Source organism: Taudactylus pleione, unplaced genomic scaffold, assembly GCF_031769625.1.
Source record: "Taudactylus pleione unplaced genomic scaffold, aTauple2 ptg000485l, whole genome shotgun sequence".
Lineage (NCBI taxonomy): Eukaryota > Metazoa > Chordata > Amphibia > Anura > Myobatrachidae > Taudactylus > Taudactylus pleione.
The window spans coordinates 3,064,657-3,091,540 of NW_028284887.1; the positions used below are offsets into that span (position 1 = coordinate 3,064,657).

Sequence of the window (26,884 nt, forward strand, 5' to 3'; positions counted from 1 at the left end):
ATTATATAAAATGACAGCAAAGAAACTTAATTGATATGCTATATTTTATTATATATGCAGTAAATAAAATAATCCATTTAGAAAATGGAAAAGATTTTTATAATGATTTATGCAGCTATAAAGATGAAAATATAATACTGTTGTGAAACACGCTAGTCCCCTAATTCACCGCCAGGTGTCCTGTGTAGAGGTGTTTTCTAACTGATTGCTCAGGCTCTTTTGGTTTGGTGCTCCAAATGTCCATTACACTAGTACTTGGCCAAGTACGTACATACAATTAAAATTGCATCCAGCTTCCAAACTCTGAAGGTTTATTTCTTTGCAGTTTCAACAATCAGGCTCTGCACATGGGGCACGAGGGCTTTGCAGCAGTAAACCTTTGAATGTCATATAATGTTCATCTGATCTATGCTGCATGGGAGATAAAAGCTCTTCTCCTGTCCCTATTGATAACGACTCATGTCTTTTCATGTAGCATTCCAGCTGGTGACTGTAATTACTACTGGTTGGTTTGGAGAGTGTTCTTACCTCAGGATTTTTGATGGAATATTGTAATATGGCAGCAATCTGGGCATTTTGAAAGGAAAAAAACACATTTTCAGCAGCTTCTATAAAGAAAGTAATCAGGTGAAGAGAAACAAGAGTGTTTTTCAGTTATGAGATCAATCACATGAAATAAAATAGTGCCCTGTGTTTTCTGTCTTACTGATTTTAGTTTTACCCTTACATTGTACGGCATACAATTTACTCATTACATTCCACCGGATCCACGCTGTTAAGTAGTGCTTGGGAACTTTTCTGAAAGAAAATGGAGCAGAAACTAATGACATTATACAGGGATAATATCTGCCTCTCTGTTTCCGCATACACAGGTAATAATCACTCACGCAATACTAGACACACCGCCATGCAGAGGAGAGAAAATGGCCACAGCCTTTTATTTTCAAATCTCTGATTATAACAATTTATTCACAATCCAAGGGTAACGGTAACAGGGCTCATCCACTGACCACTCACTGCTTCCTATCTTGGTGATAAATAAATCTGGGTATTTCAACCAAAATTCTGGGCCGTGAACCCATCCAGAATTTACACCAAGAAAATCAGCTGCATACCATTTTTGTCCAACTGTTTAACCCACATCGGGCACCCTAGCGCAGTATGGCTATTCGGTCTGATCCTCGAGGGCTTAGCAATCCATCTGATATTTGGCTTTTATTTTCTAGCTCTTATAGAAAACTCAGAATTAGAAAATTTTCACTCGATAAAAGTTACATCCACTTATTTATTTGACCCAGTTTTCCTAAAAGTCTTCTTGCCCATAAAAACCTACTGTTGTTTTTTTGGGGGGGATAAATTAGGAAATAATAATACAACACACTAAAAAGGCAAATATCAATTGCAAATAGTTTAGCGTACTGTAGCCCCCATTTACTAAGGAGTTTTATCACCAAAAAGAGTGACAAATTTCACTGTGTATGACAAATGGTGCTCCAGCCAATCAGCTCCCAACTGTCATTTTTCTAACAGTTGACAGTTGGGAGCTGATTGGCTGGAGCACCATTTATCATACACAGTGACATTTATCACTAGTTTTGGTGATAAAACTACTAAATGGGATCCTATCAATAATGTTATTACTTTATCTTTGGCATGATCACTGCCCACCAATTCTGTGGCGTGCTTCTTTGCCAGCAGAGCACCAGCTGCTTATTAGCATGTTGACTTCAGTGCTGTGACATTCTGTTACAATACACAAGGCTTTGTGCAGTCATTGCCAAAGATAGACATTCAGTTCAGTTTTATACTTTCCCTTTGGTGGTCAACAATGGGGGAGGTATTTAAAGCTAGCCGGTAGTGATTTCTCCCAAATATGGGGGAAGAGGGCAATGGTTTGGTAGCTCCACAATACTTATAGTTCGAGAAAGAGGGAATATTCATTACAAAGACATCTATGACAGAATTGTTCTTTAAGTAACTTAAAATTAATTTTGTGAGCCATTTGTTATGGACAAACTACTATTGCTGATTGTTTTTCAGCATTCTACTGTGTGCATGAAATATTGTATAATGCAGCGATTAAATTGTGTTTGCTCTGCATCAATTTACATCAGAAAATGTCTGATACACTTGGTGGGAAGAAATAACCTTGGCTGCTTTTGGTCTGTGCTGTCAGCATCAAAAATTAGTTTTGGCAGATGTTTCATGCACATTTTGCAAGCGAATGGTAAACAGCTATTTTTGGGTTGCATCAGTAGACGTATCAACTGGTTTCTTGAAATGATAAAAGGGCTAAGTGGGATAGATCTGATCAATCTGTAGACCTATAATAAACCATACAAAATAGTTCAAGGAAGCTAACATTACACATTACAAGTAGAAGACCTAAAATAGAGGAATGGTATAGACAAAAATCTGAAATTCAAAACATAACTATTTATTACACTGCTGCTAGCGTATTTCAGATAAACTTTCATGTAACATATATTCAATAAATGTTCAATACGTCCCAACTTTCCCTGTTTACACGAAAGTGGGCAGAGTTTTAGGCCAGATTAACGCAACTCTTTTGGTTGATTGGGTGTGGAGATTATTTTGTCCTGCTATTGCATGTCTAGAGATTGGGAAGTATGCCATTGAATGTACTGTAGATACCATTAAATATGTGTCATATCACAACACTCTTCAGCATATACTGTATATGTATGTTGTCATGGAATAAACACACTGTGCACCATTTAATAATTCTTGATAGAAGCCTCTCTATTCTCAATTCATATTGCTGTCTCTAATCCCTGCCAGTGTATAAACACTTTTTACATTTTCATGTCATTGATAAATTATTGGATTTCAGATATCCTCTGATTTCCAACAAACAAGTGTCAGTAATATCAGCTAGATTATCAAATTATTAACAGTAAATACATAATTCAATACCTAATAAAAATTTTGTTATTGTATGTGTATGCAATATTCAAATCATATATCTCTATATAGCATAGTTATACACTATTATTTCTTATCATTTGGGATTAGGGAGGTGCATGATGAAAGGCTTTACCTGATTGGATGGATTACTGCAGCCTTCACATCAGGTGCAGTAGTCCAATAGATGCAGCCTTTCATTCAGCCATTCCTAGTATAATTATTATTTCTCAAAGTAAGCACCAAGAACCACTGCTGGTGAATATTACAACTTGGGGGCTACCCAACTGTTAGTAGAATAGGAAGATGGACACTGAAGCCTTTTTTAAGCCTGGACTTTGGTTTTAATTAAAGCATGACTACATCTAACGAAACAAGACTTTGTTCCTTTTAAATACCATATCATTTCTCCTGCCTGCATTTTATTTGATATGATTACTGTAGCTGCATTTGTCTAGTGTATACTGTATATTTTAAAATATTCTAAAAAAAAAATCAAAAGCAGCAAAAGTGTCTTCAACCATAGCCTGAAATCAGAAAAATGCTGTAGTACATATAAATCAAACTACATTGAATAAATACAAAAAAACCCTTTGCAGATGTACTGTACACGTTAAAAAGAATTGTAGCCAAATATGCTGAATTTTTCTTTAGTTTTGCTTTATTTTGGAATGGAACATCTTTTTATTTTTTTTAAATATTTTAATAATTTTGGATCGCCTGCATAGTAGCCTTACCCTCAGTAAGGTACAGATGAGACACTGGCTGTAAATAAATCTGCAATTGTTTTTTTTTGTGTTTTTGTTGTTGCAGACTACAGATAAACCAGCAGGGATGCTGTAATTGTAAAGTGTAACTCGCACCAGAGTAATAGGAAGCAGAAACACTACACAGTAAACATTTTCTCTTTGCTAGTTCAGCCAAAGTAGAGATAAACGTGTGAAGACCTGACTCGTTTCCCTTCACTGTCTCCAATCTCCAATTATCTGACTGTGAGAAATCTTGCTTGCTGAAACAACAGAGAACAAAACATATTTTTTGCTTAGGTGCACTATGTCATAAAAAAGGAAGAAACTAAGACTACGCTTCTTGTTTTAAATGAATGATAAATTGGGAAATTATCATTCAAAATTTGATCTCAGTAAGACAAAAACATTGTAAATCCACTCTATAATGTTTTTTTTTTATTAATTGACATTTTGTTGCAGCTTAAGTGAATATTGATAGGTTTTTCTTCACACCTTGTGGTTATAATATAAATAAATATTGTACAGTAGATAATCATTTTCTATTAGTGCTGTAACCATTATAACCACAGACTTTATATTATTATATACATTATAAACTATTATATTATTATATATTATATTATATACCATTCAAAAATACAAAAAAACAACATAATAGTGTATTGTTATACTACACAAGTAGGGAGGCCAATCCTGGGATCGGGATCGGGGGGGGGGGATTTGTGAGCGCATGCGCAGTTTAGGTTTTTTTGCGCAGTTTATTTGTTTTATGCCGGACAGTGCTGAGCACCTGCATCATTCACTCAGCGCTGCCCCAGCTGTGCGTGACGTGACATCAGAGGTCACGCTGCGCAGCCCCACGCCGGTCTATCCTTTCAGCCACGCCCGCGCACCCATTGACCAACTCAATCCCGGGGTATTGTCCCAGGGTAGCGTTTTCAATCCCAAATCCCGGGATTGGCTTCCCTATACACAAGTCCTCCCTTCTGTGTAACTAGTTAAGGATGAAAAGGTGTTGAATTTTCCATCTCCAAGGAAAGAAAAATGCATGTTCACAACCACCAATTGACTTCTTAACCCTTACTTGATCTAAATGTTATAGATGCCTTTCAAAATAAACTTTGGTCCTCCAAGTTTCCTCCTATCAACCACTAATATATATATATATATATATATATATATATATTCCAAGCATGTAACAAAGAACAAAGAAATAAAAAACACTATTGCTAAAACGGCAGTATATTACAAAAAGGATAAATATTTAATTAATCCACTCATATTTCCAATATAAAACTGGCATATAGCAAAGAGTGCTAACACTCATATTTTCCAATGGGATTCATACCAGAAGTTTGATGAGGCATATTGCAAGTCTCAACAAATCAATCCTCCAATTCCTCAGTTCCTGGATGGTTCACCAGTTCTTGTCAAAACCTCATAACCCTGGACGCGTTTCAATACATTGAGTATCTTTTACAACGGTTGTCATTAGGGGTTGGTTTCCACCATGTTTATGGTAACCAACATGGCTAGCTAACTCAGTGGCAATTTTTCGTGGGACTGCTTATTTCAGGATTTATTTACTTTTTTTAGCTGAATAGTAATGATTCATTACTATAATAATAATTAGACCGATACATTGCATGGGGATATATAAATTTAGTACTACTTGCACTTCCAACTGTTAAGTGAATCTTTGGTCGTTGCTGTAGTTCCTCTGAATGAAAGATTCTCTCCAACCTGTATACTGAATACTGAATATATATATATATATATATTTTTTTTTTAGCAGAGTAATAACAGAATTGTATCAAGGAACGGTGATTCAAAGAATTGCTACCTACTCCGTGTGACTTCTAGAGGCCACTTGTTTTTTTTATTTCTTGATAACAATTAAGGATATCAAAGTTTCACAACTCTTTCATGATCTGAATTCATGAACATTATAGGGCACATTTAGTGGTGGATGCATATAGGTAATTGGCATATGTAGGTGAGATGCGCAAGATAAAATACTTGCCTTATGTGTTTGTACGCCACATAGAATATGCAAGTGTTAGGTGTATGTACTCCTGTAGAAACAACCTTGCACTATTTGTACACAATCTAATAATGTAATAAACACACATTCTGGGACATATTCAATTAGGTGCTAAAAGTCCCGTACTTTTCGCATGTCGGACTTTTCGCCGATATCGCTGGTTTTCCATGCAAAAAGTATCGCGCTCGCCCCCGCTTATCCCCGTATTCAATTAGAACTCGGCAAAAAAAGGGACCCGTCAAAGTGCAAACAGGCGAAAAGTGCTCTCAGATTTGGGGAAATCAGCCTGACACCCCCCAAAAGTTGCACTGACATTGGGGATCACTATAGATACCCCCGAATAGGCCTGCTGAAGGTATTTGGGGTACTTAAATGTTCTCAATAGCTGCTAATTAGCAACTTCAGTGGTGAAGAATAGCATTTAGAAGTTTTTTTTACCAAAAATAAGTAGTCCCAGCAAATTTGGGATACACGAAAATAGGTCAAGCATATTTTAAAGTTGCTATAGTGAAGTTTTAAAAAACTTAAAAACACCTGGGGCATACTTGGGACCCCCCCTGGAGTCTTATTTCGCTAGTTTTTAAATTTGGCCCCCAACTTTGGACTTTTTTGCCCCCAAAATAAAAATAATTTTTTGGGGTGATCGAAAGTATTTTTTTGATGCAGTTTACCTTTAGGGTACTGTCCCAAGGGTGCAGGGGGGTTTTCCTGATGTTTGCAACCCAAAACCCCGATTATGCACTTTTTTTCGGCACCTATTCATAGGCGAAACTTTTTCCATTGCATTGAGTTTCCACATCGGTGAAAATTCTCCGGAATTGAATACGGAGGAAACTTTTCGCATTGCGAAATTCCGTCACTCGCGATACTTTATCGCAGAAAATGGCTTTTCGCGCCTAATTGAATACGGCCCTTTAAGTTTTAATACATAATATTATATGGTGTACGAATAAAACTATATGGTCAGATATACAAGAAAAGTTGCATTTACAATATTAAAAATAATTTAACATCAATAATATTTATTAAGAAAATTGTTCAAATACAAAAATCCATAATATTCAAATACATCTTTTTTATATATAGAAAAAGAAAAGAGAAAGAAAATAAAAAAAAAAATAAAAAAGGGGAAATAAATAAAACAGAAAAGAAAATCAATTAACAATGTCACATAGAAACATCCGGAGACACAGTGAAACACATATACAGCTGGTGGGTAATATCACAGTATTAAAAATAATTAAATTAAATGCAACACATCCATTGGGTATCCCTTTCAGAATGAAGTGGGAATAAACTTTCTTGCAGTAGTATGTATAGAAATGGCACTGAAGTAATGCAGATAGACAGCTGCAGCTTCATATAAAATAGCAGCAATGCTAGTGATTTCATTGCTGGAGTGATCAGTCCACAATCACCCAATCAGAAGTGGTTACATTGTACTGTTAAAAGTCATCATCAACATACAAATGTGTCCACATACCGTGTTTCCCCGATAATAAGACACTGTCATTTTTTTTTGGTAAGAAAAACTCCATAGGGCTTATTTTCGGGGTAGGGCTTATTTTAATTAACATTGACAGCAATTTCAATAAACAGGTAAGTGTGAACAAAAAAAATCTACCTTTATTCAAAAATGGTCATGTCATCTTCTTCAACAACATCATCATAAGTGTCCATACCCCGAATTCCGGCCTGGATTTCTTGCACCTCCATTTCCTGCAGAAGAAGTGGACCCAATCTTCTCTACTCTCCTCCGCAGCGCTGCTGTAAATGACGCTGCCACGCACGCCAGCTGCCGCACGCTCACTGTGAGAGAGTGAGCGCTGCAGCTGTGATTGGATGCCACTGTTAAATCTTTAACAGCGGCATCCATTTCATGCGGGAGGCGGAGCTGGGGGCATTTTAGTTTAGCGCAGGGACCTGATAAAATGGGGATTTTGTTATGGCTTATTTTCAGGGTAGGGCTTATTTTGGACCGTTTTTCAAAAGAAAAGGTAGGGCTTATTTTCAGGGTAGGTCTTATTATCGGGGAAACATGGTACATCTATCCTTCATGCGCTACAAGTCGCGCCACACATAATGTGGGAGCTCCATATGCCTCAGTGGTGCCGAGCATCTTTCGTGCGACTTTTTACCTTCAAATGCGTCTTATTCACACAGTAATGCGAATAGCTAGCATAAGCAGCTTCTGCTGATTAAAATGCAATGCAGCATGCCTATGTTCTCTGTTCATCTGCAGGTGTATCTGCATGTGAAATGCTACGTTACAGTGTCAGTGGTCTTAACACTGTAACGGTGCATTACGCATACAGATACACCCACAGACGCACACAGAACATAGGCATGCTGCATATCATTTTAATCAGGAGAAGCTGCTTGTGCTAACTATTCACTGTGTGAATAAGACACATTTAAAGGTAAAAAGTTGCACAAAAAAACGCTCGGCGCTACCGAGTCAAGCTACGGCATAGCGCGACTAGAAGGGCTGTTTAACGCACAAGGAGGCTAAATGTATGAGGACACATCTGTACATCATCATTGTCACTGCACCAGTCCTCCACACCCGATCATATGCCTCCTGCCAGGCGTACCTGCGTTTTATTGATTCACAGTTATGTAAATGAGCCTGTACTCTGCCTGTATTTGCTCGCGCCATACCTCCCCGTACCTCCTCTTCTTACATAAGAAATTATAAGAGGAAAGTACATCACAGTCTTTATAAGGACTTATTCATACTGTTTTCGGTATGGATGTGCAGAACACTAATACATATTTTGTGCAAATATAAAAAACAAAAAATAAAAACAAAGCCCCTATGTGTTATTTCATTATCAATAGAAAATAGCAATAGATTGATAGGTGGAAAGAAATATTTTGTGGCATGACACTGGAATAAATCATTTGCCTGCTTCACAGTTTTATCTATATCACGCTAAACAATTTGCATGTATAAATTGCTGAAGTTCATAGTTAAAACGTATTTATATTGTACACAGAGTACGTGTCTAATGTCTACTACATAGTATCACTTCCTCTATGTGACGTGCGCACACCACAAACATTATTGGACCTGGTGCTCTACAACTGCTTTGCTAAGGGATTATTGTGTTCTGCCTAGAGGAACATCAGATGGTGAGAAAGGATGTGGATTGAAAGATCTACAGTAGTTAGATGGTCGACAGGATCAAAAGGTCAACAGGGTCAAATAGTTAATAAATAATAGTGGTGCGCTCTGGGGCAATTATAATGTGTTGATGGAAAACATAAAATAAATAATGAAGTCACTTTCTTGATGTTTTAAACTGCAAAATGTCCTGCTAATGTCTTAAACATAAAGTCCCGACTTGAATCTGTAGGTAGGGTGTTCTTAAAGATAATTAGGCAACTGCAAAGATGACGTGCATTCCTTATCCCTAAACGGGAATGTGTGCAATCAAAAATCCTGCTGTCTCTTATGGAGGAGGATCTTTGTATAGTCCCAGGGAATACGTAGCTCCCAAAAAGTTTATTTCGTGATGTCTGTAGGATGGGTGTTCTTATATGTGCTTGATGGTACCATAAGCCTCCTTATTCGCATTCCACCTCAAATACAATATATTGGCACAGTATCAGGGATCATGGTGAACACGATGATGCAGGTAGGTAAGAAATGGCTTGTACTTACCCAATATGTTGTGTCGCTCCTGCTGGTTCTCCTTGTCCCGGTGCTCTTTCAGATGCTTATGAGGGTACTGGATATGTGGGATATGCTGCTGCACTCTTTGTGATATGGTATGAAATATACTACAGACTTCAGTCTGGTAAAAACTAATTTATTCAAGTATAATCTATGACTCAGGAGAGTCTCTAAATCAACATCCTATACACAGGAGTCATAAAACTGTGGATAAAGTCTCTAAATTGCATAACATGCAAGAAAAGTTCTATCATGAAAAATCCTGTAGGTAAGGGGCGTTTTTACCAGTCATCTTTGCAGTTGTCTAATTATCTTTAAGAACACCCTACCTACAGATTCAAGTCGGGACTTTATGTTTAAGACATTAGCAGGACATTTTGCAGTTTAAAACATCAAGAAAGTGACTTCTTTATTTATTTTGTTTTCCATCAACACATTATAATTGCCCCAGAGCGCACCACTATTATTTATTTAATCAATTATTTTGAGAGGTTGGGATACCTCTACTAGTGGAGCAGCTAGGAACGATTTCAAGACAGGATTGAGAGCGCTGTAAACCCCTATTTTAATATACTAGGGTCAAATAGTTGACAGCTAAAAGGTAGACAAGAACTAAGACTTAAGGTTAGGTTTATGGTTACAATAACTAAAATAAACAAGTGCCAATATTTTGTGTGTCGACATTTTCAACCTGTTGACCACTTGACCCAGTCGACCTTAGTCCATGTTGATCATTTGACCCTGTCAACCTTTTGACCTTATCTACCTAATGCCTGTCAATCATTTAGTGTCGACCTATTGACTCTCTATCTAGATACTGCAGATCTTCCATCCCTGTACTGGTGGGAATCTAGATCTTCATGCCATTTTTCTATCTGTCTGTGTTGATGGGTGACTTAGCTAGTAAAAGGGAATAGGGCAATTGGGTATCGTCGAACGGGTAAGTATTATTGGACCACTATTCCTATGATTAAGGGATAATAGTTAGATGCCCATGTAAATGGTAGTGGTGGTGCTCCCTAGGAGTATATTCGGGAAGCCGATGTACGGAATCCCGACCGTCGGCTTCCCGACTGTCTAATCCCGGCAAGGAGTTAAATGACAGGCGTCAATATTCCGACACCTGTCATTTTACCTATGCCGGGAGCCCGACACCCGGCTTACCGATCGAAGGTAAGCCGGACGCGGACAGCCGTGGGAGGTGGGTGGGTTAGGTTTAGTGTTCCCGGGGGGGGAGATTTAGGGTTAGGCACCCCCCCCGTGAGGTTAGGTTTAGGTTAGGAGAAGGGGGGTTAGGGTTTGGCACCCCCGGGGGAGGTTAGGGTTGGGCACCCCCCTGGGGGACTTAGGTTTAGGTGGCGGGGAAGGGAGGGTTTAAGTGGCGGGGAAGGGGGGGTAGGTTTAGGCACTTAGAGGGGGGATTAGGGTTAGGCACTTGAAGGGGAAGGTTAGGGTTAGGCAACCCTAAGGAAGGGTTAGGGTTAGGGGCTAGAATTAGGTTAGTAAATACTTACCTTTGATGATCGGGATTTCCTCCTCCGCCGGGATGCCGCTGTCAGGTAAATCATATGTATTCCGTATATTCATAACTATATTTCAAAGGAGGGAGAAAGACTCTGCAATGTGAGCACTCATTATAGTATGTACATCTAAAGCATAACTTTTATTTTAATTAGTAATAAAGTAGACTTACAAAAGACACAAAGAAAATGTAAATAAATGAGGGGGGGTAAGGTGTTAGTGCTCGAGATGGGGAAGACATATGGGATACAAGGTCCCTTAATCCCCACAAATAAGCAAAATATAAACAAAATACATAAATGACATATAAATGTACAATAAAAACAGATTTATGACCATCAGGTATTGCACAATTGCTGAGTTAGTAGAAAGTATGAGAGTGGTCAGGGTAAGCACCTCATCATACTAATAAGTATTGAATGAGGAGTGAGAAAATCACTTGGAGTAGATTACCCTTAAGTTGGGTACACACTGGGCGATATACCACTAGTGCATCGGCGGATGTGTATCCCTGATATGTAAAAAGAAATCCAATGTGCAGTTAGGGGTTGTCAGTCCCCAAGAATATAAAATATGCAAATAATTGATACAAGCGCTATACACAGTTGTTGTATTTAAAACTCAGATACGGATGTGTGTTCATTAATATCACATTTAATGCATATGAATAGATAAAAATAATTAAATAAAAAATATTAAAAATGCACAAATGATCTTGTTGGTGAGTTCCAAGATCTTCTGTTCTTTGTTTCTCTCATGTGTTAGAGAGTGAGGTGGAGGCACCGTGATGGGTCTCTGGGTCATGTCAGTCCTCCTGACACACGGAGATGGATGCTGGTTGTCTTACAATCACTGGATGTCTTCTTCACTACTGTATAATCCTGCGGATGCCGGACACAGTGCCTCCACCTTTCTGGAGCTTTACCATGATAGCTAATGTAATATTCAAATGTAGACTATCATAGAGCTTTGAAAGGGATCTTCAGATCGGATCCCTCCCAAGCAGGCTGGACTGTTCCCGTATGTGGGCCAAAGGGAACGCATGTGCAGTACAGTCACCTCCAGGAACTGTTAATGGTGCAAATTCATTGCTGGAAACGCTTCCCATCGGATGCGCTATCCTGGTATAACTGCATCATGGGCATAACTACCATAGGTGCAAGGGATTCAGCTGCTATTGGGCCCAGAGCTGAGTGGGCCCATCTTCCTTGGCAAGGTTACATGTGTTATATATATTTTTCACCATTGGGTGGTTCAAAGTGGTCCTTACAAATTTTTGCTACTGTATGAGGCCTTCAAATATCCAGTTACAGTTCATTTATCATCTGTTATAGCAGCAATAACATATATCCTAATTAATGGGGCAACATGTGGCCATTAATAAATACAGGTTGCATGAAAGCTAGGCCTTAGCCAGGCAGCATAAAGCTCGGCCTGTCCTGTTTATGCTGCCAACCGATCCAGTTATTAATAAATTAAGTCACACAGGTGGCGTTGAGCGTAAATGCTTTTTTTTCTTTCCTCATAAATCAGTTTTCATTAGTTACTATGACAACCTGTGAAAATGCCTGTTGAGGGAATTGAAACAGGAGAAAATAAGTTGATGTTACAGCATGGAATCGCATACAGAGGACTGATAAGCCTTGCTGATGAAATAACAGCCCTGCTTCTATTAATTGGGTCGTACGGCTCACATTGTATAGGACTCTAAAGCAGAATCGAACGGTTTTTAAAGTTTCTGGTCTGGGATAAACTAAGGTCTTCAGTCGGGAGATATCCACTCAGTATACTCTGAGAATCTACCGGTGACTGTGGTAAGTTACAGGCTATGTTTGTTAGACTGATATATTTGTGTATGTTTGGTTGTGTAGTGCCCAGATATTTCTGAGATAATACCTCACTCTAGAGCCTTTATTTCGGAGTACATCATAAATGGCACAGGTACGCCCTCGTAACTAATATTTTGATCTGATATGAATTAACAATGTAAAACAATCTAAATTATAAGTGCAAACATTTCCATTAACTGGCAAAATTAAAGTAACAAGCAAAATAGAATAAACAGAGTTGATCTTGTTGCAGTATGCCTGACATCACATCGAGGCGCTGCCTTGCTGTGTCGGCGGTTGTTCTGTGAAACTGCACACAAAGCGGATTAAGGAAACTTTCTATGAATGGACGAAAAGCCATAATGCTGGGAAAATAGGAGCTTTTTATTTTTTCTTCACCCAAAGTCACAGTCATTGTTTATAATAAGTTTTGCCGGCTTTCACCAGTACAAGTATTTATAGCGGTGGTAATCGTAGCTGGGGGTGCTCACAGGGGAAAAAAAGTGCTATAAAAAACAATTATGATTTTTTTTAAATAATTTTTTACAAACGTTTTTTTATTAAACTAATCTGGAAGCCAGAGATAGGCTTCCAGTTCCAGTTTGCGTGTGGGAGCCTGTAAACTGGTTCTTGCATGTGCTAACAGATAATTTACTTGCTTGGATAGGGGTAAGACATTGTACTAAACATCGCTTTGCTGCTCTCTTTTGCTTTTTTTTTTCTATAAATAGGCAAAAAGAAGATTTTCTGTCATTACAAAGACTTTAATTCTGGTGCAAAATTGTAACAATAATTGATCAACTGCAATTAAAAAACCTAGGCTTTCTGCTACGACCAGAGAAATTTAATAAATGCCATTGGCAGGGGCTCTAGAACAGTAGTTGAGCCCCAATACTAAGGGGAGGGACAAAGGACCTCATTCAGAGTCGGTCGTTGCGGCCGCACGATCGTACGCCACCGATGTTCGCTATACTGCGCATGCGTAAAGTTCGCAATGCGCGTGCGCAAACTAGCCGCTACGATCAGAAATTTCTCTCTCCTTGAACACAGCCAGGTCGGTAGTTTGAGTGACAGATGGAGGCGTTTGTGGGTGGTAACAGGGGAAGGTGCTTGAAAACGGGGGAGTGGAGATCCGAACGCAGGCGTGCCTCATTATGCGAACAGCATTTTATGGGAGTGCATACGGATTATGGGAGTGCATAATTAACAAAGTAGTGTCATGGCACATGTGACATGGGATGTTTTTACACTGACATGATCGTAGAGCTTAAGAGAGGGTATGGTCAACCTTAAACTCTACGACCAGTTCCCGATGGTCTCGATTAATCCTTATATGCCCGGAGATGACGTGCAATGCGTACGAGAAGGGGGCGTATTTTTTTGTCTTCCGACCGCTTCCTCCCCTTGGTCGGCCAACTACCGATCCGAACTTAGGGACGTAACTTGCGAGGGAATGATTTGCATATCCGGACCCTTTTTCCGTACGACCATGCGGCCGCTTCGACCGACTCTGAATGAGGTCCTTAGCTCATTTGGAGCCCTCTGCAGAAGCTACATGCTTCCAATGAAACCAGAGGGGGACGTGGTCTTTGCTGGTAATTTGTACCCACCCCTCTCTGTACTTCTGCTCTTTGGGAAGCATTACTGATCAGCAACCTGCGACTTTCGCCAGTTATGGATCTGTAAGTGCCAGCATGCCATGACAGAACATGATGTGAATAGTAGTTCCTCAACAGCTGAAGAGCCACAGGTTGCCTACAGTAGACCCATGTCCTCATGTTTTTGTTGGCAGAAGTATACACAGTAGAGTTTAGGAAAGTTTAAATGTGAGAGAAGTAGATAAAGCTGTGATGAAAAAAATATAACACTGAGCAGGGATATTAATAACAAATGCAAACAAGATGCATAAACAGATATAGCTGAAAAGGAAATAAACATTGAGGAAAAAAAAAAAAACATTATTTGAGCAGTTCCGCTGCACATGATGATAAGTGTGTTTGGTAAATGGACTTACAGTTACATAGACTGTGAAGTTACTTCCTATGCTATTAAATGTGATACAGCTCAGACATACATTATTGTGTGCAGTTTATTAATCTGGAGATTCAGCTGCTTTTATTTTATAGGCTGTAAGTAGATTTCATCAGATCTTTCCAGCTTTCTAATTAATTATTTAAGTCATAACAAAAAGAAATAGACAAATGGTCTGGACTTTTGTGAATATTTAAGTATTTGGGTAATTAATGAACCATTGGCACAATGGAAGAGATATGCAAGTGGTGTCAAAACACAAAGTTATGTTTGCAGATTGTAGACCTATTTTTTATGGAACAGAGGACTGAATTGTGTATAAAATGTCATCTGTTGTGGAAGGAGCAATTTTGTGAGTGCTGATGGACAGACTTGAATTCGGTCTCTGGGCAGAAATCTTGATGGGTTCCCCAAATGCTGGACCTTTACCATTTAATTACTACACACATATATTGTGTCCTCCAAAGCTGGGGTGGAGAAACACTGCTGCATTAAAATTAACTGATCATCAGATGCTATTGCCAAGATGAATCTTGAAAGCCATATCTGTAGCCAGAACTCATAGGCAGAGCAATTTCTGGCACCACAAATCATAGACCGAGCCATATCTGAAGCCAAAACTTCTGGCAGAACCATTTCTGGCACCACAACTTATAGACAGAGCCTTATCTGGTGCCACAATTCATAGACAGAGTCATATATGGCACCATAACTCATAGACATATCCATATCTGGCACCACAGCTCATAGGGAGAGCCATATCTTTCACAACAACTCATAGTGAAATAGAGCTACAGTATATATGGCACCACAACTCATAGACAAAGTCATATTTGGCACCACTACCAATGTAAAGAGTAATAATTGGTGCCAAATATACTTCTATCTCTCCAGCCCCCCCAGTGTCTCTCCAGCTCCAACCAGCTCCCTTGTGTCTTTTCAGCCTTCCCCAGTGTCTCTTTCCAGCCATCTCTGCAGTGTTTCTCCAGCTCCAGCCCCCACATCCCACGGACACTTACCTTCTTCTGGGTCTTCTGGCTGCTCCTCTTCATGCCGTGGCTCCTCTGCCTTTTAGTGGTGCACGTGACGCCATGATGTATCAAATCTTCAGGCACCGCCTGTATAAGGTTATTTTTGTTTATTGTCACTCACAGTAAGCCACAAAAACTTTATTGCGCCAGCCCCCGGTGGTGCCTGAAGACGAGAGAGTGGCTCCCCAGACCCCACGGGTAAATCCTTCTATAACCGCTGCCTGCACCACTGCAATGATCAGCAGGGTGAAGGCAACAGTTATAGATGGATTTATCTAAATGCCCTTGTCCCTCCCTGTTGTTGGGCTTACTCCTCAGTGTTCCCCTGACAGCTGGAATCTTCTAGAGGCCAATGTCAAGCTGCCTCCCAGTCATCTCCCAGAAATGCCCATGGCTTTCCATGGCCAGATCAAATTGGAGCGATCGCGTACGCAACAGAGATCGCTGCGTACGCTCATTGGTACGCATGTTCCGCAAGGGTTTCCAGAACTATTTGCGCATACTTAGTACCAAATAATATTTCAACTACACAAACATTGACACTGCATCCACCTCTGAATCAGGACCAATGTGGTGTTCAGTCCTTTCTTCTCACCCCAAGAGGCCTATTTATTAATAGATCCCTTATTGCCACTTACTGTATCACAGTGATAGTAATCAGTTACTGCATTTTGCCTAAAAAAAAACAATAGGGCTGAATCGCAAGACTCAGTTGAGCTATTATTTTTCTCTTCTGCTCATGCATTCAGAGGGCCTGATTCAGAGGCACACGCTATTTACGTGCGCTTGCTCTGAATCAGGGCGTCCCTATTTATTTTTTTTGACCGGCCTCCAGGCCTTTTGCACAGCTGTGGGTGACCACCCACATCGTGTGCGTGCGGCCTGGCGATGGTCGCGATTATGATGACCATTGGGCCTGCGAGGAGACGCTATGGTAGGGTCTCAGGTCTCGCAAGCCCGAGTGAACTTCCTGCTCTAATAGAGCAGGAAGTCCACTACTGACATCACTAGTGATGTCAGTAGGGCCACCCACAAATGGCAGGCGTTCCTTCGGGAATGCCTCAGTTTGTGCAGCCACCCCACCACCCCACCTACAAAACGGGGCAAGCTGTCAATCAACATCGACAGCCGCCCCGTCTTGTAGCGAGTCCTGGAGCGAGTGATTTCTCACCCGCTCCAGGGCTCGCGCACACGCTGTGTGCACGCCACGCGTGCACAATGGCCCACCATCGACCCGCTTGCGAGCACTATGCGCTCGTAAGCGGGTCTGAATCAGGCCCAGAGTCCGTGTGCACAAAGTTGCAGTTGCAATTGAGAAATGAGGAATCAGAAATGTTCTGGAGAAGTGCTGGGCGTTCCTGGGAAGTGACTGGGAGGTGGTTTTTCAGACACACGAAGATGGCCGGTCTTATTTGCCTGTTTTGGGAACAGTGTCGGACTGGGGAATGAAGGTCCACAGGGTGGAATGCAGTGGTGGGGGTCCATACTTAAAGGGTGTGGTCACCCAACAGTCTGGAACCTGACCGCTATATAAGGGTGTGAGGCCCTGAGGCAGTGGGGCCTACCGAGGATTTCCCCTGTTCCCCTGAGGGCCAGTCCACCTTATTTGGGAATATCGCAAATGTGTCGCTGTAGTAGTTGCAAACTCAGATGCACCATCGCTCACATTGGAGGCCATGCTCTGACAGAGAATCTGCACATCCCATTAACCTCGGGTTTACCATGAGGGGGAAAGGCAGTTTTATTGAATAGCTCCAAGCGTGAAACCCAGAGCTTTTTCCCATGCGACAAATCCCACAACTAATTGGATATGCCCCCGTTTTAATGCTCTATTGTTAACAGAAAGGCATAAAATATTAGCATTACTGTGTGTATATATATTATATATATATATATATATATATATATATATATATAATGAAACAAAATGGAGTGCTAATTCACAATTCCATAAGTGTTTGTAAAATTAACAGTTTAATACTGTGCACGTCAACAATGTGTGCAAATACACTTGTGTGCAGATTAAGATGACTTTTACTTTTTGGGGGAGATTTATCAAATCTTGTTGGGGTGTTGCCCATAACAGCCAATCAGATTCATGTATCTGTTGATTTTATCATGCTCATTTAAAAAAATTATAGCTAGGATCTGCTTCGGCAATGTTAGTGCGCGTGCGTTAAGTGAGATCACATATGCATATGGAGCGGGCCAGCATGGAAGGAGGGATCCAATTGCTCCCTCATCACAACCCAGACCTCCTTCCCACAGGAATCAACACTATCTGAAGATGATTGTAGATTCCTGCAGCCAAACTTCAAAAACTTTCAGTTTTCAGAGTTTGCTGAAAATTAGGCAGCCCCATCGGGCCCCCAATAATGAACGAGCCCTGACTAAAAAATATTAGTGATAATAATAGGCCCCTCGGTATGCAGAATAGTTTACCAAGACAACAAAAAATGACAAGATATTGTGTCACTCACATTTCCCAAAATGTCACAAGCATTTCAAGACAACAAGGTAGATGTAAGGAATGGGTATGAAATACCGGCAGCTGAACATCCCGATTGGGGCTGGTAAGTATGCTAACCCTCTCCTGTCCCTCCCCTAACCCTAACACTCCCTTAGTGGTGCCTAACCCTAACTAGAGATGTGCACTGACCCCCGTGTTTTGGTTTTCTATCTGGATCTCCACTGGTTTTGGATCTGGATTGGTTTTACCAAAATCTCACCTCGTGTTTTGTTTTTTGGTTTTGGCTTCGGATCTGGATTTTTCTTAAAAAAATCATAAAAACAGCTAAAATAACAGAAAATGGGCCTTTTTTTGTTCCTACAGTATTATTAACCACAATAACATTTATTTCCACTCGTTTCCAGTCAATTTTGACCACCTCACAGCTCACTATATTGTTTTCATCCAGTTTAAGCCTAAAATTTATACCAAGCTAGCTAGCTGACTAAGCTAAGTTGCAGCAGTGGGCGGCACAAACACATCAGGAAACACTTTTATTATTCAAGAGAGGCCTGAGGGAGTTGGAGTATGTATGTAGTTGAAGGCAGGGCAGGGACAGGAAGGGTTGATTGGTAGTAAATTTTATTTTGTTTTTTGATTCCGAAGAAAATTTATGAGGGAGAAGGGGAGGGGAGGAGGCATTTACAAAAAAATGTGATACATTCACATCAGTCCTTGCCATAGAAGAATCCTTGAGCATGACTGCTGCTGCTGGGAGTTGATTTTCTCATCCCAGAAGGGGACCAGGAAGACTTCTAGCAGTGGTTTTCCACATGAAAAAGTATTTCCCAACCTGTACAGGGACATAAAAAAAACATAGGGCCTGATTTAAAGCCGCTTGCAAGCGGCTCGATGTTTGGCCACTGCGCATGCACTGCGAGCCCCGCCGAGCGACTGCAGTTCAGTCGCTACGGGGCTCGCTACAAGATGGGGCGGCTGTCAATGGTCAGTGACAGCTCGCCCCGTTTTGTAGGCCGTAGGGGGGGTGGCTGCACAAACGCAGGCGTTCCCTTAGGCACGCCTGGCGTTTGTAGGAGGACCTACTGACATCACTACTGAGGTCAGTAGTGGACTTCCTGCTCTATTAGAGCAGGAAGTCCACTCTGCCTTGCGGCAGCCTAGACCCTGCCACAGGGTCTTGTCGCAAGGCCGATGGGCGCGATAATCGCGACGGTCTCCAGGCAGCTCGCACAAGCTGTGGGAGGTCTCCCACAGCTTTGTGAGCTACAGGAGAAAAAAAAACGCCCACAGACCCTGCTGCAGCGAGCGGGTTTGAATCATGGCCATAGTTAGTTAGTGGCCTCAAGCATAAGATCTATGATTTAAGGCAGGGGTAGTCAACCCTGGTCCTCGAGAGCTACCAACAGTGTATGTTTTCCAGATCTCCTCACAGAATCACAAGTGTAATAATTAACTCCACCTGTGGATCTTTCTAAATGTGTTGGATAGTAATGAATACACCTGTGCACCAGCTGGGTCGTCTGGAAAACGTGAGCTCTTGAGGACCGAGGTTGGCTACCCCTGATTTAAGGCCTTACGTTGTGTCTTTCTTGAGAATCCTGCGCCTGCTTCTGCGGCTAGGAGTGGATTTTCATCCCAGAAGGGGACCAGGAAGAGTGCTTTCCAAAAACAAATAAACAATTGATTTAAATAATCCTTTACAAACCTTCTGTAAAGGCATTTCCCAATCTGTACAGGGACATAAAAAAAACATAGTTAGTAGCCTCAAAGTGCCACTTAACCAGCACAGATATGTGGACAAGCATAAGATCTATGATTTAAGGCAGGAGTAGCCAACCCTGGTCCTCAAGAGCTACCAACAGTGTATGTTTTCCAGGTCTCAGAGAATCACAACTGATGAAATAATTAACTCCACCTGTGGATCTTTTCAAATGTGGTGCTGAGTAATGAATACACCTGTGCGCCTGCTAGGTGGTGTGGAAAACGTGAACTGTTAGTAGCTTTCGAGGACCGAGGTTGGCTACCCCTGATTTAAGGCCTTACGTTGTGTCTTTCTTGAGAATCCTGTGCCTGCTTCTGCGGCTAGGAGTGGATTTTCATCCCAGAAGGGGACCGGGAAGAGTGTTTTCCAAAAACAATTTACTTAAATAATCCTTTGCAAACATTCTGTAAAGGCATTTCCCAACGTGTACAGGGACATTAAAATAAGCAGAGTAATGCTGCATACACACGGGATGATTTTCCTGAATGAAATGAACAATAATGACATCGTTGAACGATATATCGTTCATATCGTTAATTTTTAGGCAGGTAACGATCGACCAACAACCAACAATGCGCGTTCCCGCATGGACAATAAAGATATCTTTCATCGTCCATGCATGCAGGCCAACTTGGATGATATTGTCAATTTTCCCTGTTCAGAGATGTGGCAGGATGACTCACTGAAAGATATCTTTGAAAGATATCTTTCAAGTCGTTGGTGGTTCAGATCGTACCGTGTGTATGCACCTTTTAGTTAGTGGCTTTCAAACTGCCGTTGTTCCCACTGTCCACTTAAACAGATCAGGTATGTGAGCAAGTGGAACAGAGCATTAAATGCAACATTTCAGATGTAAGGTTTAAGTCTTACGTTGTGTCTTTCTTGGGAATTCTTGAGCCCTATGCCTGCTTGCTGGGAGTGGATTTTCATCCCAGAAGGGATGAAGAGATTGTTTATTCTTCCCAACGTTCACAGATCTGAAGAGAAAGAGATACATGTAAATAACTACTGGCAGGAAAAAGAGGCAATTTGGGGATATATTTAACTTTCTAAAAATTAAAGTGTTCATGTTGCCACTTGCTATGGGTAACATGAAGAACATTAACTGTCTTTGCTTTACCTGAGCTGCCCATCCTTCCAGTGTGTACTCGCTCAGAAAGAGCTTTCAGCACAACCGGGAACCTTGTCAGTGATCGGCCTGAGACTACTTCCCCAAAATGTGGAAAAGATGATGTCCATCAAAATGAACTACAAATTCTATGAGAAAGACCTTTACAGTCAATTACGTGCAAAAATTACAGAGGCACCTGTAATGGTGTATTCCAGTGGGAACAAATTAATATTGTGTGAAGAAGATGATGTATACCCCAGATTATACCATCACCCAAGCCTATATCGTCATCCCATACTGTGTTGTGTATAAATTACAGCTGCGCTCCCTGTTAGATTGGGGATTCATTGTCCACTTTAGTAGATGTGAGCTCCATTTTAGACGATATCATCACCACACCCCCTACACATCTTCTGACCTGGGCTACAGGAGGAGCAGATGCACTCTGGAATACGGTTGCATGGAGTTGCCCCTATGACTCACTGATAGTCAGGTAGAGGGGCCACTGGTGTAGGGACACTATAATCAGAGAACGCAGTTTTAGCTGCTTTATTCCATTTTTTAAACCATATCCTCTATTTTAACCTTTGAAAATGTTTATGCAAATCTCAGCAGAGGCGTTTGTGATGTCATGGCTAACGCACACACACACAGAAAAAAAAACACATAGATTGATTGATTAATTATTTTTTAGGGGGCACTTGGGAGGGAGAGCACCCGAAAGAGGCAGCAGCCTCTTGATAAATGACACAGGCAGCACAGCACCCCTGCGCACCTACATTGCTGATAAATGTGGCTAACGCGCACACACAAAAAAATTGTTTTTATTTTTTTCACTGGTGGTGTGCATAATTAGCAAAGTAGCATCATTGTACACGTCACCTGCATGTATTTCAGCCAGCGCTGATCGCAGTGCTAGCGGCGGGGTAAGGCTACCTCAAGGGCTGCGAGCACCTCCGATGCCTCTCGATGTTACCGATTAATCAAACAATTCCAGGAGATGACGTGTGTTGTGAGGGGAAAGGGGGCGTCTTAATACACTTGCGAGCGCTCAGTGCCGTAGCTTGCTAAGACATAGAGGGCGTCCTTACGCCACGCAGTTCGAGCATTTAATTTAAATATTCGGCCCCTTTTTGCCAGCGAGCGTACGCATCTAGCGAGCGGGTCTGAATCAGGCCCTTTGTGTAAGAAGGCAAAAACTTTGCATCAAAATAGGTGAATGAGGCGAAAACATCGCACTTATTGCCAATCGTGGCTTTTCACCGCTAACTGAATCCTGCCCTAAAATTGGTAAACAGGGATGTGGAGTTTCTATCATCTGCAATGTGCACACAAAGGCTCATTCCCCCCCTTCCAAATGGTGGGAGGTATGTAAACTCCACTGAGGAAATAATGTGATGACAATATTCTTTCTAAGGTGTCTATTCATTATGTTTATTATCGGGGTCCCCGATAATTAACATACTAACTCGATGCGAGCGCCGGAGAAATTCATCATTGCTCCTGCGCGGAGACAGCTGATCCGAAAATCCGCTGTCTCCCTGAAGCGCTTCATTGCTCCTTTCGGAGCAGATACACTAGTGCGCATGCATGTCCTACAGGTCACGCATGTGCACAAAAGCTCCGGCGTCCGGCATTAGGAGCCAGACTGGTGTAGAGTGCAACCCGGGACTCCTTCCTATAGTGCACTAGTGTATGGCCATTCTGGGAGAGAAAGTTAATCAGGAGATATCTGTGATATCTCCTGCTTTACCTTCTTGATGAATGGGCCGGACACTTATGGGGTCAATTCAGACCTGGACGCTAAGCTGCGATCTCACGCAGCCAAGAGGTGCTGGGTATGCAAATACCGCGATCGCACTGTCTGGTGTAAGGACGCCCTCTATGTCTTAGAGAGCGACAGCAGAGCGAACGTATGCCAGTATAAAGACGCCCACCTTTCTTTCTTAGCACACGTCATCTCCAGGAAGTTGTGATTAATCGGATACAACGAGAGCCATTGGAGCTGCACGCAGCGCTTGAGGTAGACCCTACCCCACCGCAAGCACTGCAATCAGTGCTGTGTAAAATACAACCAACTGCCGTGTACAATGACGCTTCTTTGCTAATTATGCACATCCATGGAACGCCGTTAAGACGCCCAGACACGCCTGGGTTTGCACATCCACTCCCCCGTTCACAAGCACCTTCCCCTGTTACCACTCACAAACGGCACCATCTGTCACTCAAAATAGCGCTCAGTCTGTGTACTACGAGCGCACAATTCTGGAGCGCAGTGAGTGACTCGCGCATACGCATGCACAAACGTGCGATTATCGGCCTTAGCGTGCCTTCACGGCTTAGCGTACGGGTCTGAATCAGGCCCTTAATTTCTACAATTGCAGGTGAAAATTAAATTAGGTGACATGTGGTGAGGTCAATGGCTGGGGAGGCACACATGTATTAAACCTCAGTTTTTATATCAAATCTCTGGAGCATGACAGGGGAGGGAGTATGCCAGGGGAAGCTCTTATTGTAATAAATATAAGAAAATAACATAAACGAGATAAAACACAGCAATATTCTTAGGAGAACAACTGAAAGATTTTACTGAATGGAGAGGATTAATAGTATTAGCTGTTTGGACATTGGAATTCTACTATTTACATCAGGCACATTTAAATCAGGCCCATTACACATTACATCAGGCACATTAGAAGCACATCAGGCACATTTACATCAGGCACATTACACATTACATCAGGCACATTTGTTTCTACAAACCTGTAAAGCTAGGAGCAGATTGATATTCCAAGTTCCAGTTATCGTAAAGTTGCTCTGCGCACACAGTGTCATAACTCCCTGGAGGAAGTGAGAGGACGCGCTGCCAGGAAGTGAGAGGACGCGCTGCCAGGAAGTGAGAGGACGCGCTGCCAGGAAGGAGGCGGGGAGAAGCTCTGATGTGTCCTCCATGTCAGCAGCATGTGGGTCTCCATCAATGCAGAGCGCAGCCATCCAGTAAGCTCCATTGTTGGACAGCGCAGTGCAGCCACACATCGCGTTTCTCTTGCTGGGCTGCACTGATCACGGAAGCCAGATACAACCTTAAGGTCCAGCGGGCACTTCTCATAGAAACAACCTGTCCTATAAGCACACATGCTGGAGTGTATACAACAGTGAGTTTTTATTAGTTATTTGTTCTATAGTTGGCTATAAATAGAAGCAGATCTCATCTACAGTCACTCAGTCGTGGAAAGTGAGGTCATTGTTTTGGTTCATCTTGCTTTGCCATGCCAAAGCATAAATCAAGTGATTCTTCCCAGGTTTTTATTGAACAGTGGACCAATTTGTACTTTTTTGTGGCGATTGACGATAAGCCAGTATGTTTAATTTGTCATCAGTCAGTTTCGGTATAAGAAAAATGGTAAACAGACCATGTTTAATTCATTAATATACTAAAATTATCTTTTGAAGTCTTCATTATGGCTTTATGAGTCTGGAAAATGTCTTATAATCCTCTAAAATTCGAAGTAGTCTAAATACTACAGTATAGCTTATTGGCCCTTGGGCTTCGTTGAATTTTTGAATGTGGCCCACACTGTCTTAAAGGTTGATGACTCCTGGTTTATGACCAATGTTGAATGCTTTTGCCATTGATGGCAGAGAACCAATGGTTCTTAGCCATCGATGGACGAGTGGGAGTGAAGAGTGCACTCGGGTCGGTGACACCTAGAGTACGGCCATGAAACCCCCTGCGCGTGCCTTTGGCGCGTTTGTCCAAAAAGGGGAGTGGCTTTGCTGAGGGGGATGTGGTCTCGGGGCACACCCCTGGTTTCAACACTCCGGAGGAGTTCCCACTCCCGTAAATGCTGGGCTCCCCCCGGGAATCTCCCTGCACTGCCGCTTCCTCAGTGACCAGGAGCCGGCCGCTGCACTGTGATGTTAGACGTGGAACTCTTAATCAATGTAACTAAACACAATGATACAAAAAACCTCTTTATTATGACTTCTTTGTTATTAAATCATTGAAATGCATAGTTATGTGAAGAAATCACATTTGCACAGTCTCTCTAAAATATCCCAAATAATTGCTGCAATCACCTTGCATCACAATAAATGTTATTGCCAATTGACAGTCTCACAAAAATGAAATATTAAATGTAGTAAGTATTCTTCCTCTGTGCTCTATCTCCTGCCTATAGGCCTGATTCTGACTGGATGCAGCTGCTTCCGTGTCTGCTTCTATTGGCTGTCACCCATCTGCAACAAATGCAAATAACGCTACCAAGCCCTTCCCTGGTGTACATCCGGGTTTCCGAATGTGCGAGGACTGAGACCCCCAGTGTCAGTGCCCATAGACTCTGAAATAATGATTGGAGCGTCTTTAGACATACCATCGGTCGCACCATCGACACTTGCACCTGCCCTATGGCAGGTGCAACTTATCTGTCCGAGTATGGTCTCATGTGTGAGCATCTGCATGTGCAACACTGTCAGCGTCACTCCAATAACCCGCCCATAAGACGGACCATCTCTGTGCATCTGCTAAGCCACCTCCCTGTCACTGCCCAGGAACAACCAATACATTTTCATAACAGTTCTGGGGCCATGCGTCTCTTATGTGCCTCATTCGCGCACACTAGCTGGATGCATGCGCAGTGCGGCATGGAAGCATGGTCAGAAGAAAAAAAATAGCTCCACTGCGTCCATCACCGATGCGTCCGAGTCAGAATCAGGCCCTACGTGTCTTTCCTTTTACACCTGTAGTGAACATCCCAGCATGGGGGTAACAAGCACATCATCACCTGGCAGAAGGGGGGAGGGCACCTCGGGCTTTGATCAATGTTTGTAAACAATCTTTTCTGGCTTAATTTTACCATCACAAAGTTTGTAGATTGTATTTTAAAAATAAACCACTAGATGGTGCTAAAATCACATAAATCACCCTGGCTTTTCACTACCAATTTGTATATATTAGAACTAAACAGTATTATACATATTATTTATTTATTATTATTTATTACAAGTTATTTATATAGCGCACACATATTCCGTAGCGCTTTTACAGAGAATATTCGGCCATTCACATCAGTCCCTGCCCCAGTGGAGCTTACAATCTATATTCCCTACCACATGCACACGCACATACACACACTAGGGGTAATTTTTGTTAGGAGCCAATTAACCTACCAGTATATTTTTGGAGTGTGGGAGGAAACCAGAGTACCCGGAGGAAACCCACGCAAGCACAAGGAGAATATACAAACTCCACACAGTTAGGGCCGTAGTGGGTATCGAACCAACGACCTCAGTGCTGTGAGGCAGTAATGCTACCATTACACCATCTGTGCTGCCCTACATATGTATCATTGGTTGCCAAATTATTAATACAAATACAGAATAAAAAAAATGGATAACATAAAATTCATATAATTAAATAGTTTAGTTTAGCATGAGGGTGAGATCCTCCTAACATATAAAACGAAGATAGGAAGGGCAATTTATGAGGCTAAAAATGTTGTGTTTCTTTCCTTTTTCCATATGCACCTGGCTGCAGTAAACAGATGTAATTACACATGTGCAGAAATCTGCATATCCCGTAATTCCGTTGACACATCCACACTGAAATTTGCCTACCTGTGCATGCCCCATTACAGCCCAGTTACGCCCCTTCAGCCACAAGTGGAGGTTTGCCTGTACTTGTGTGCACATAGGGCCTAATGCAGATGTGGATGCAAATACCATCGCAGCTG

General features: G+C 41.7%; 1 protein-coding gene across 1 annotated transcript in view; it reads left to right on the forward strand.

The window, feature by feature from the left end:
• The window catches only part of RAP1GAP2 (RAP1 GTPase activating protein 2), a 911,161-nt gene that overhangs the window by 272,273 nt on the left and 612,004 nt on the right, over positions 1-26,884 (forward strand). The window lies entirely within an intron of this gene.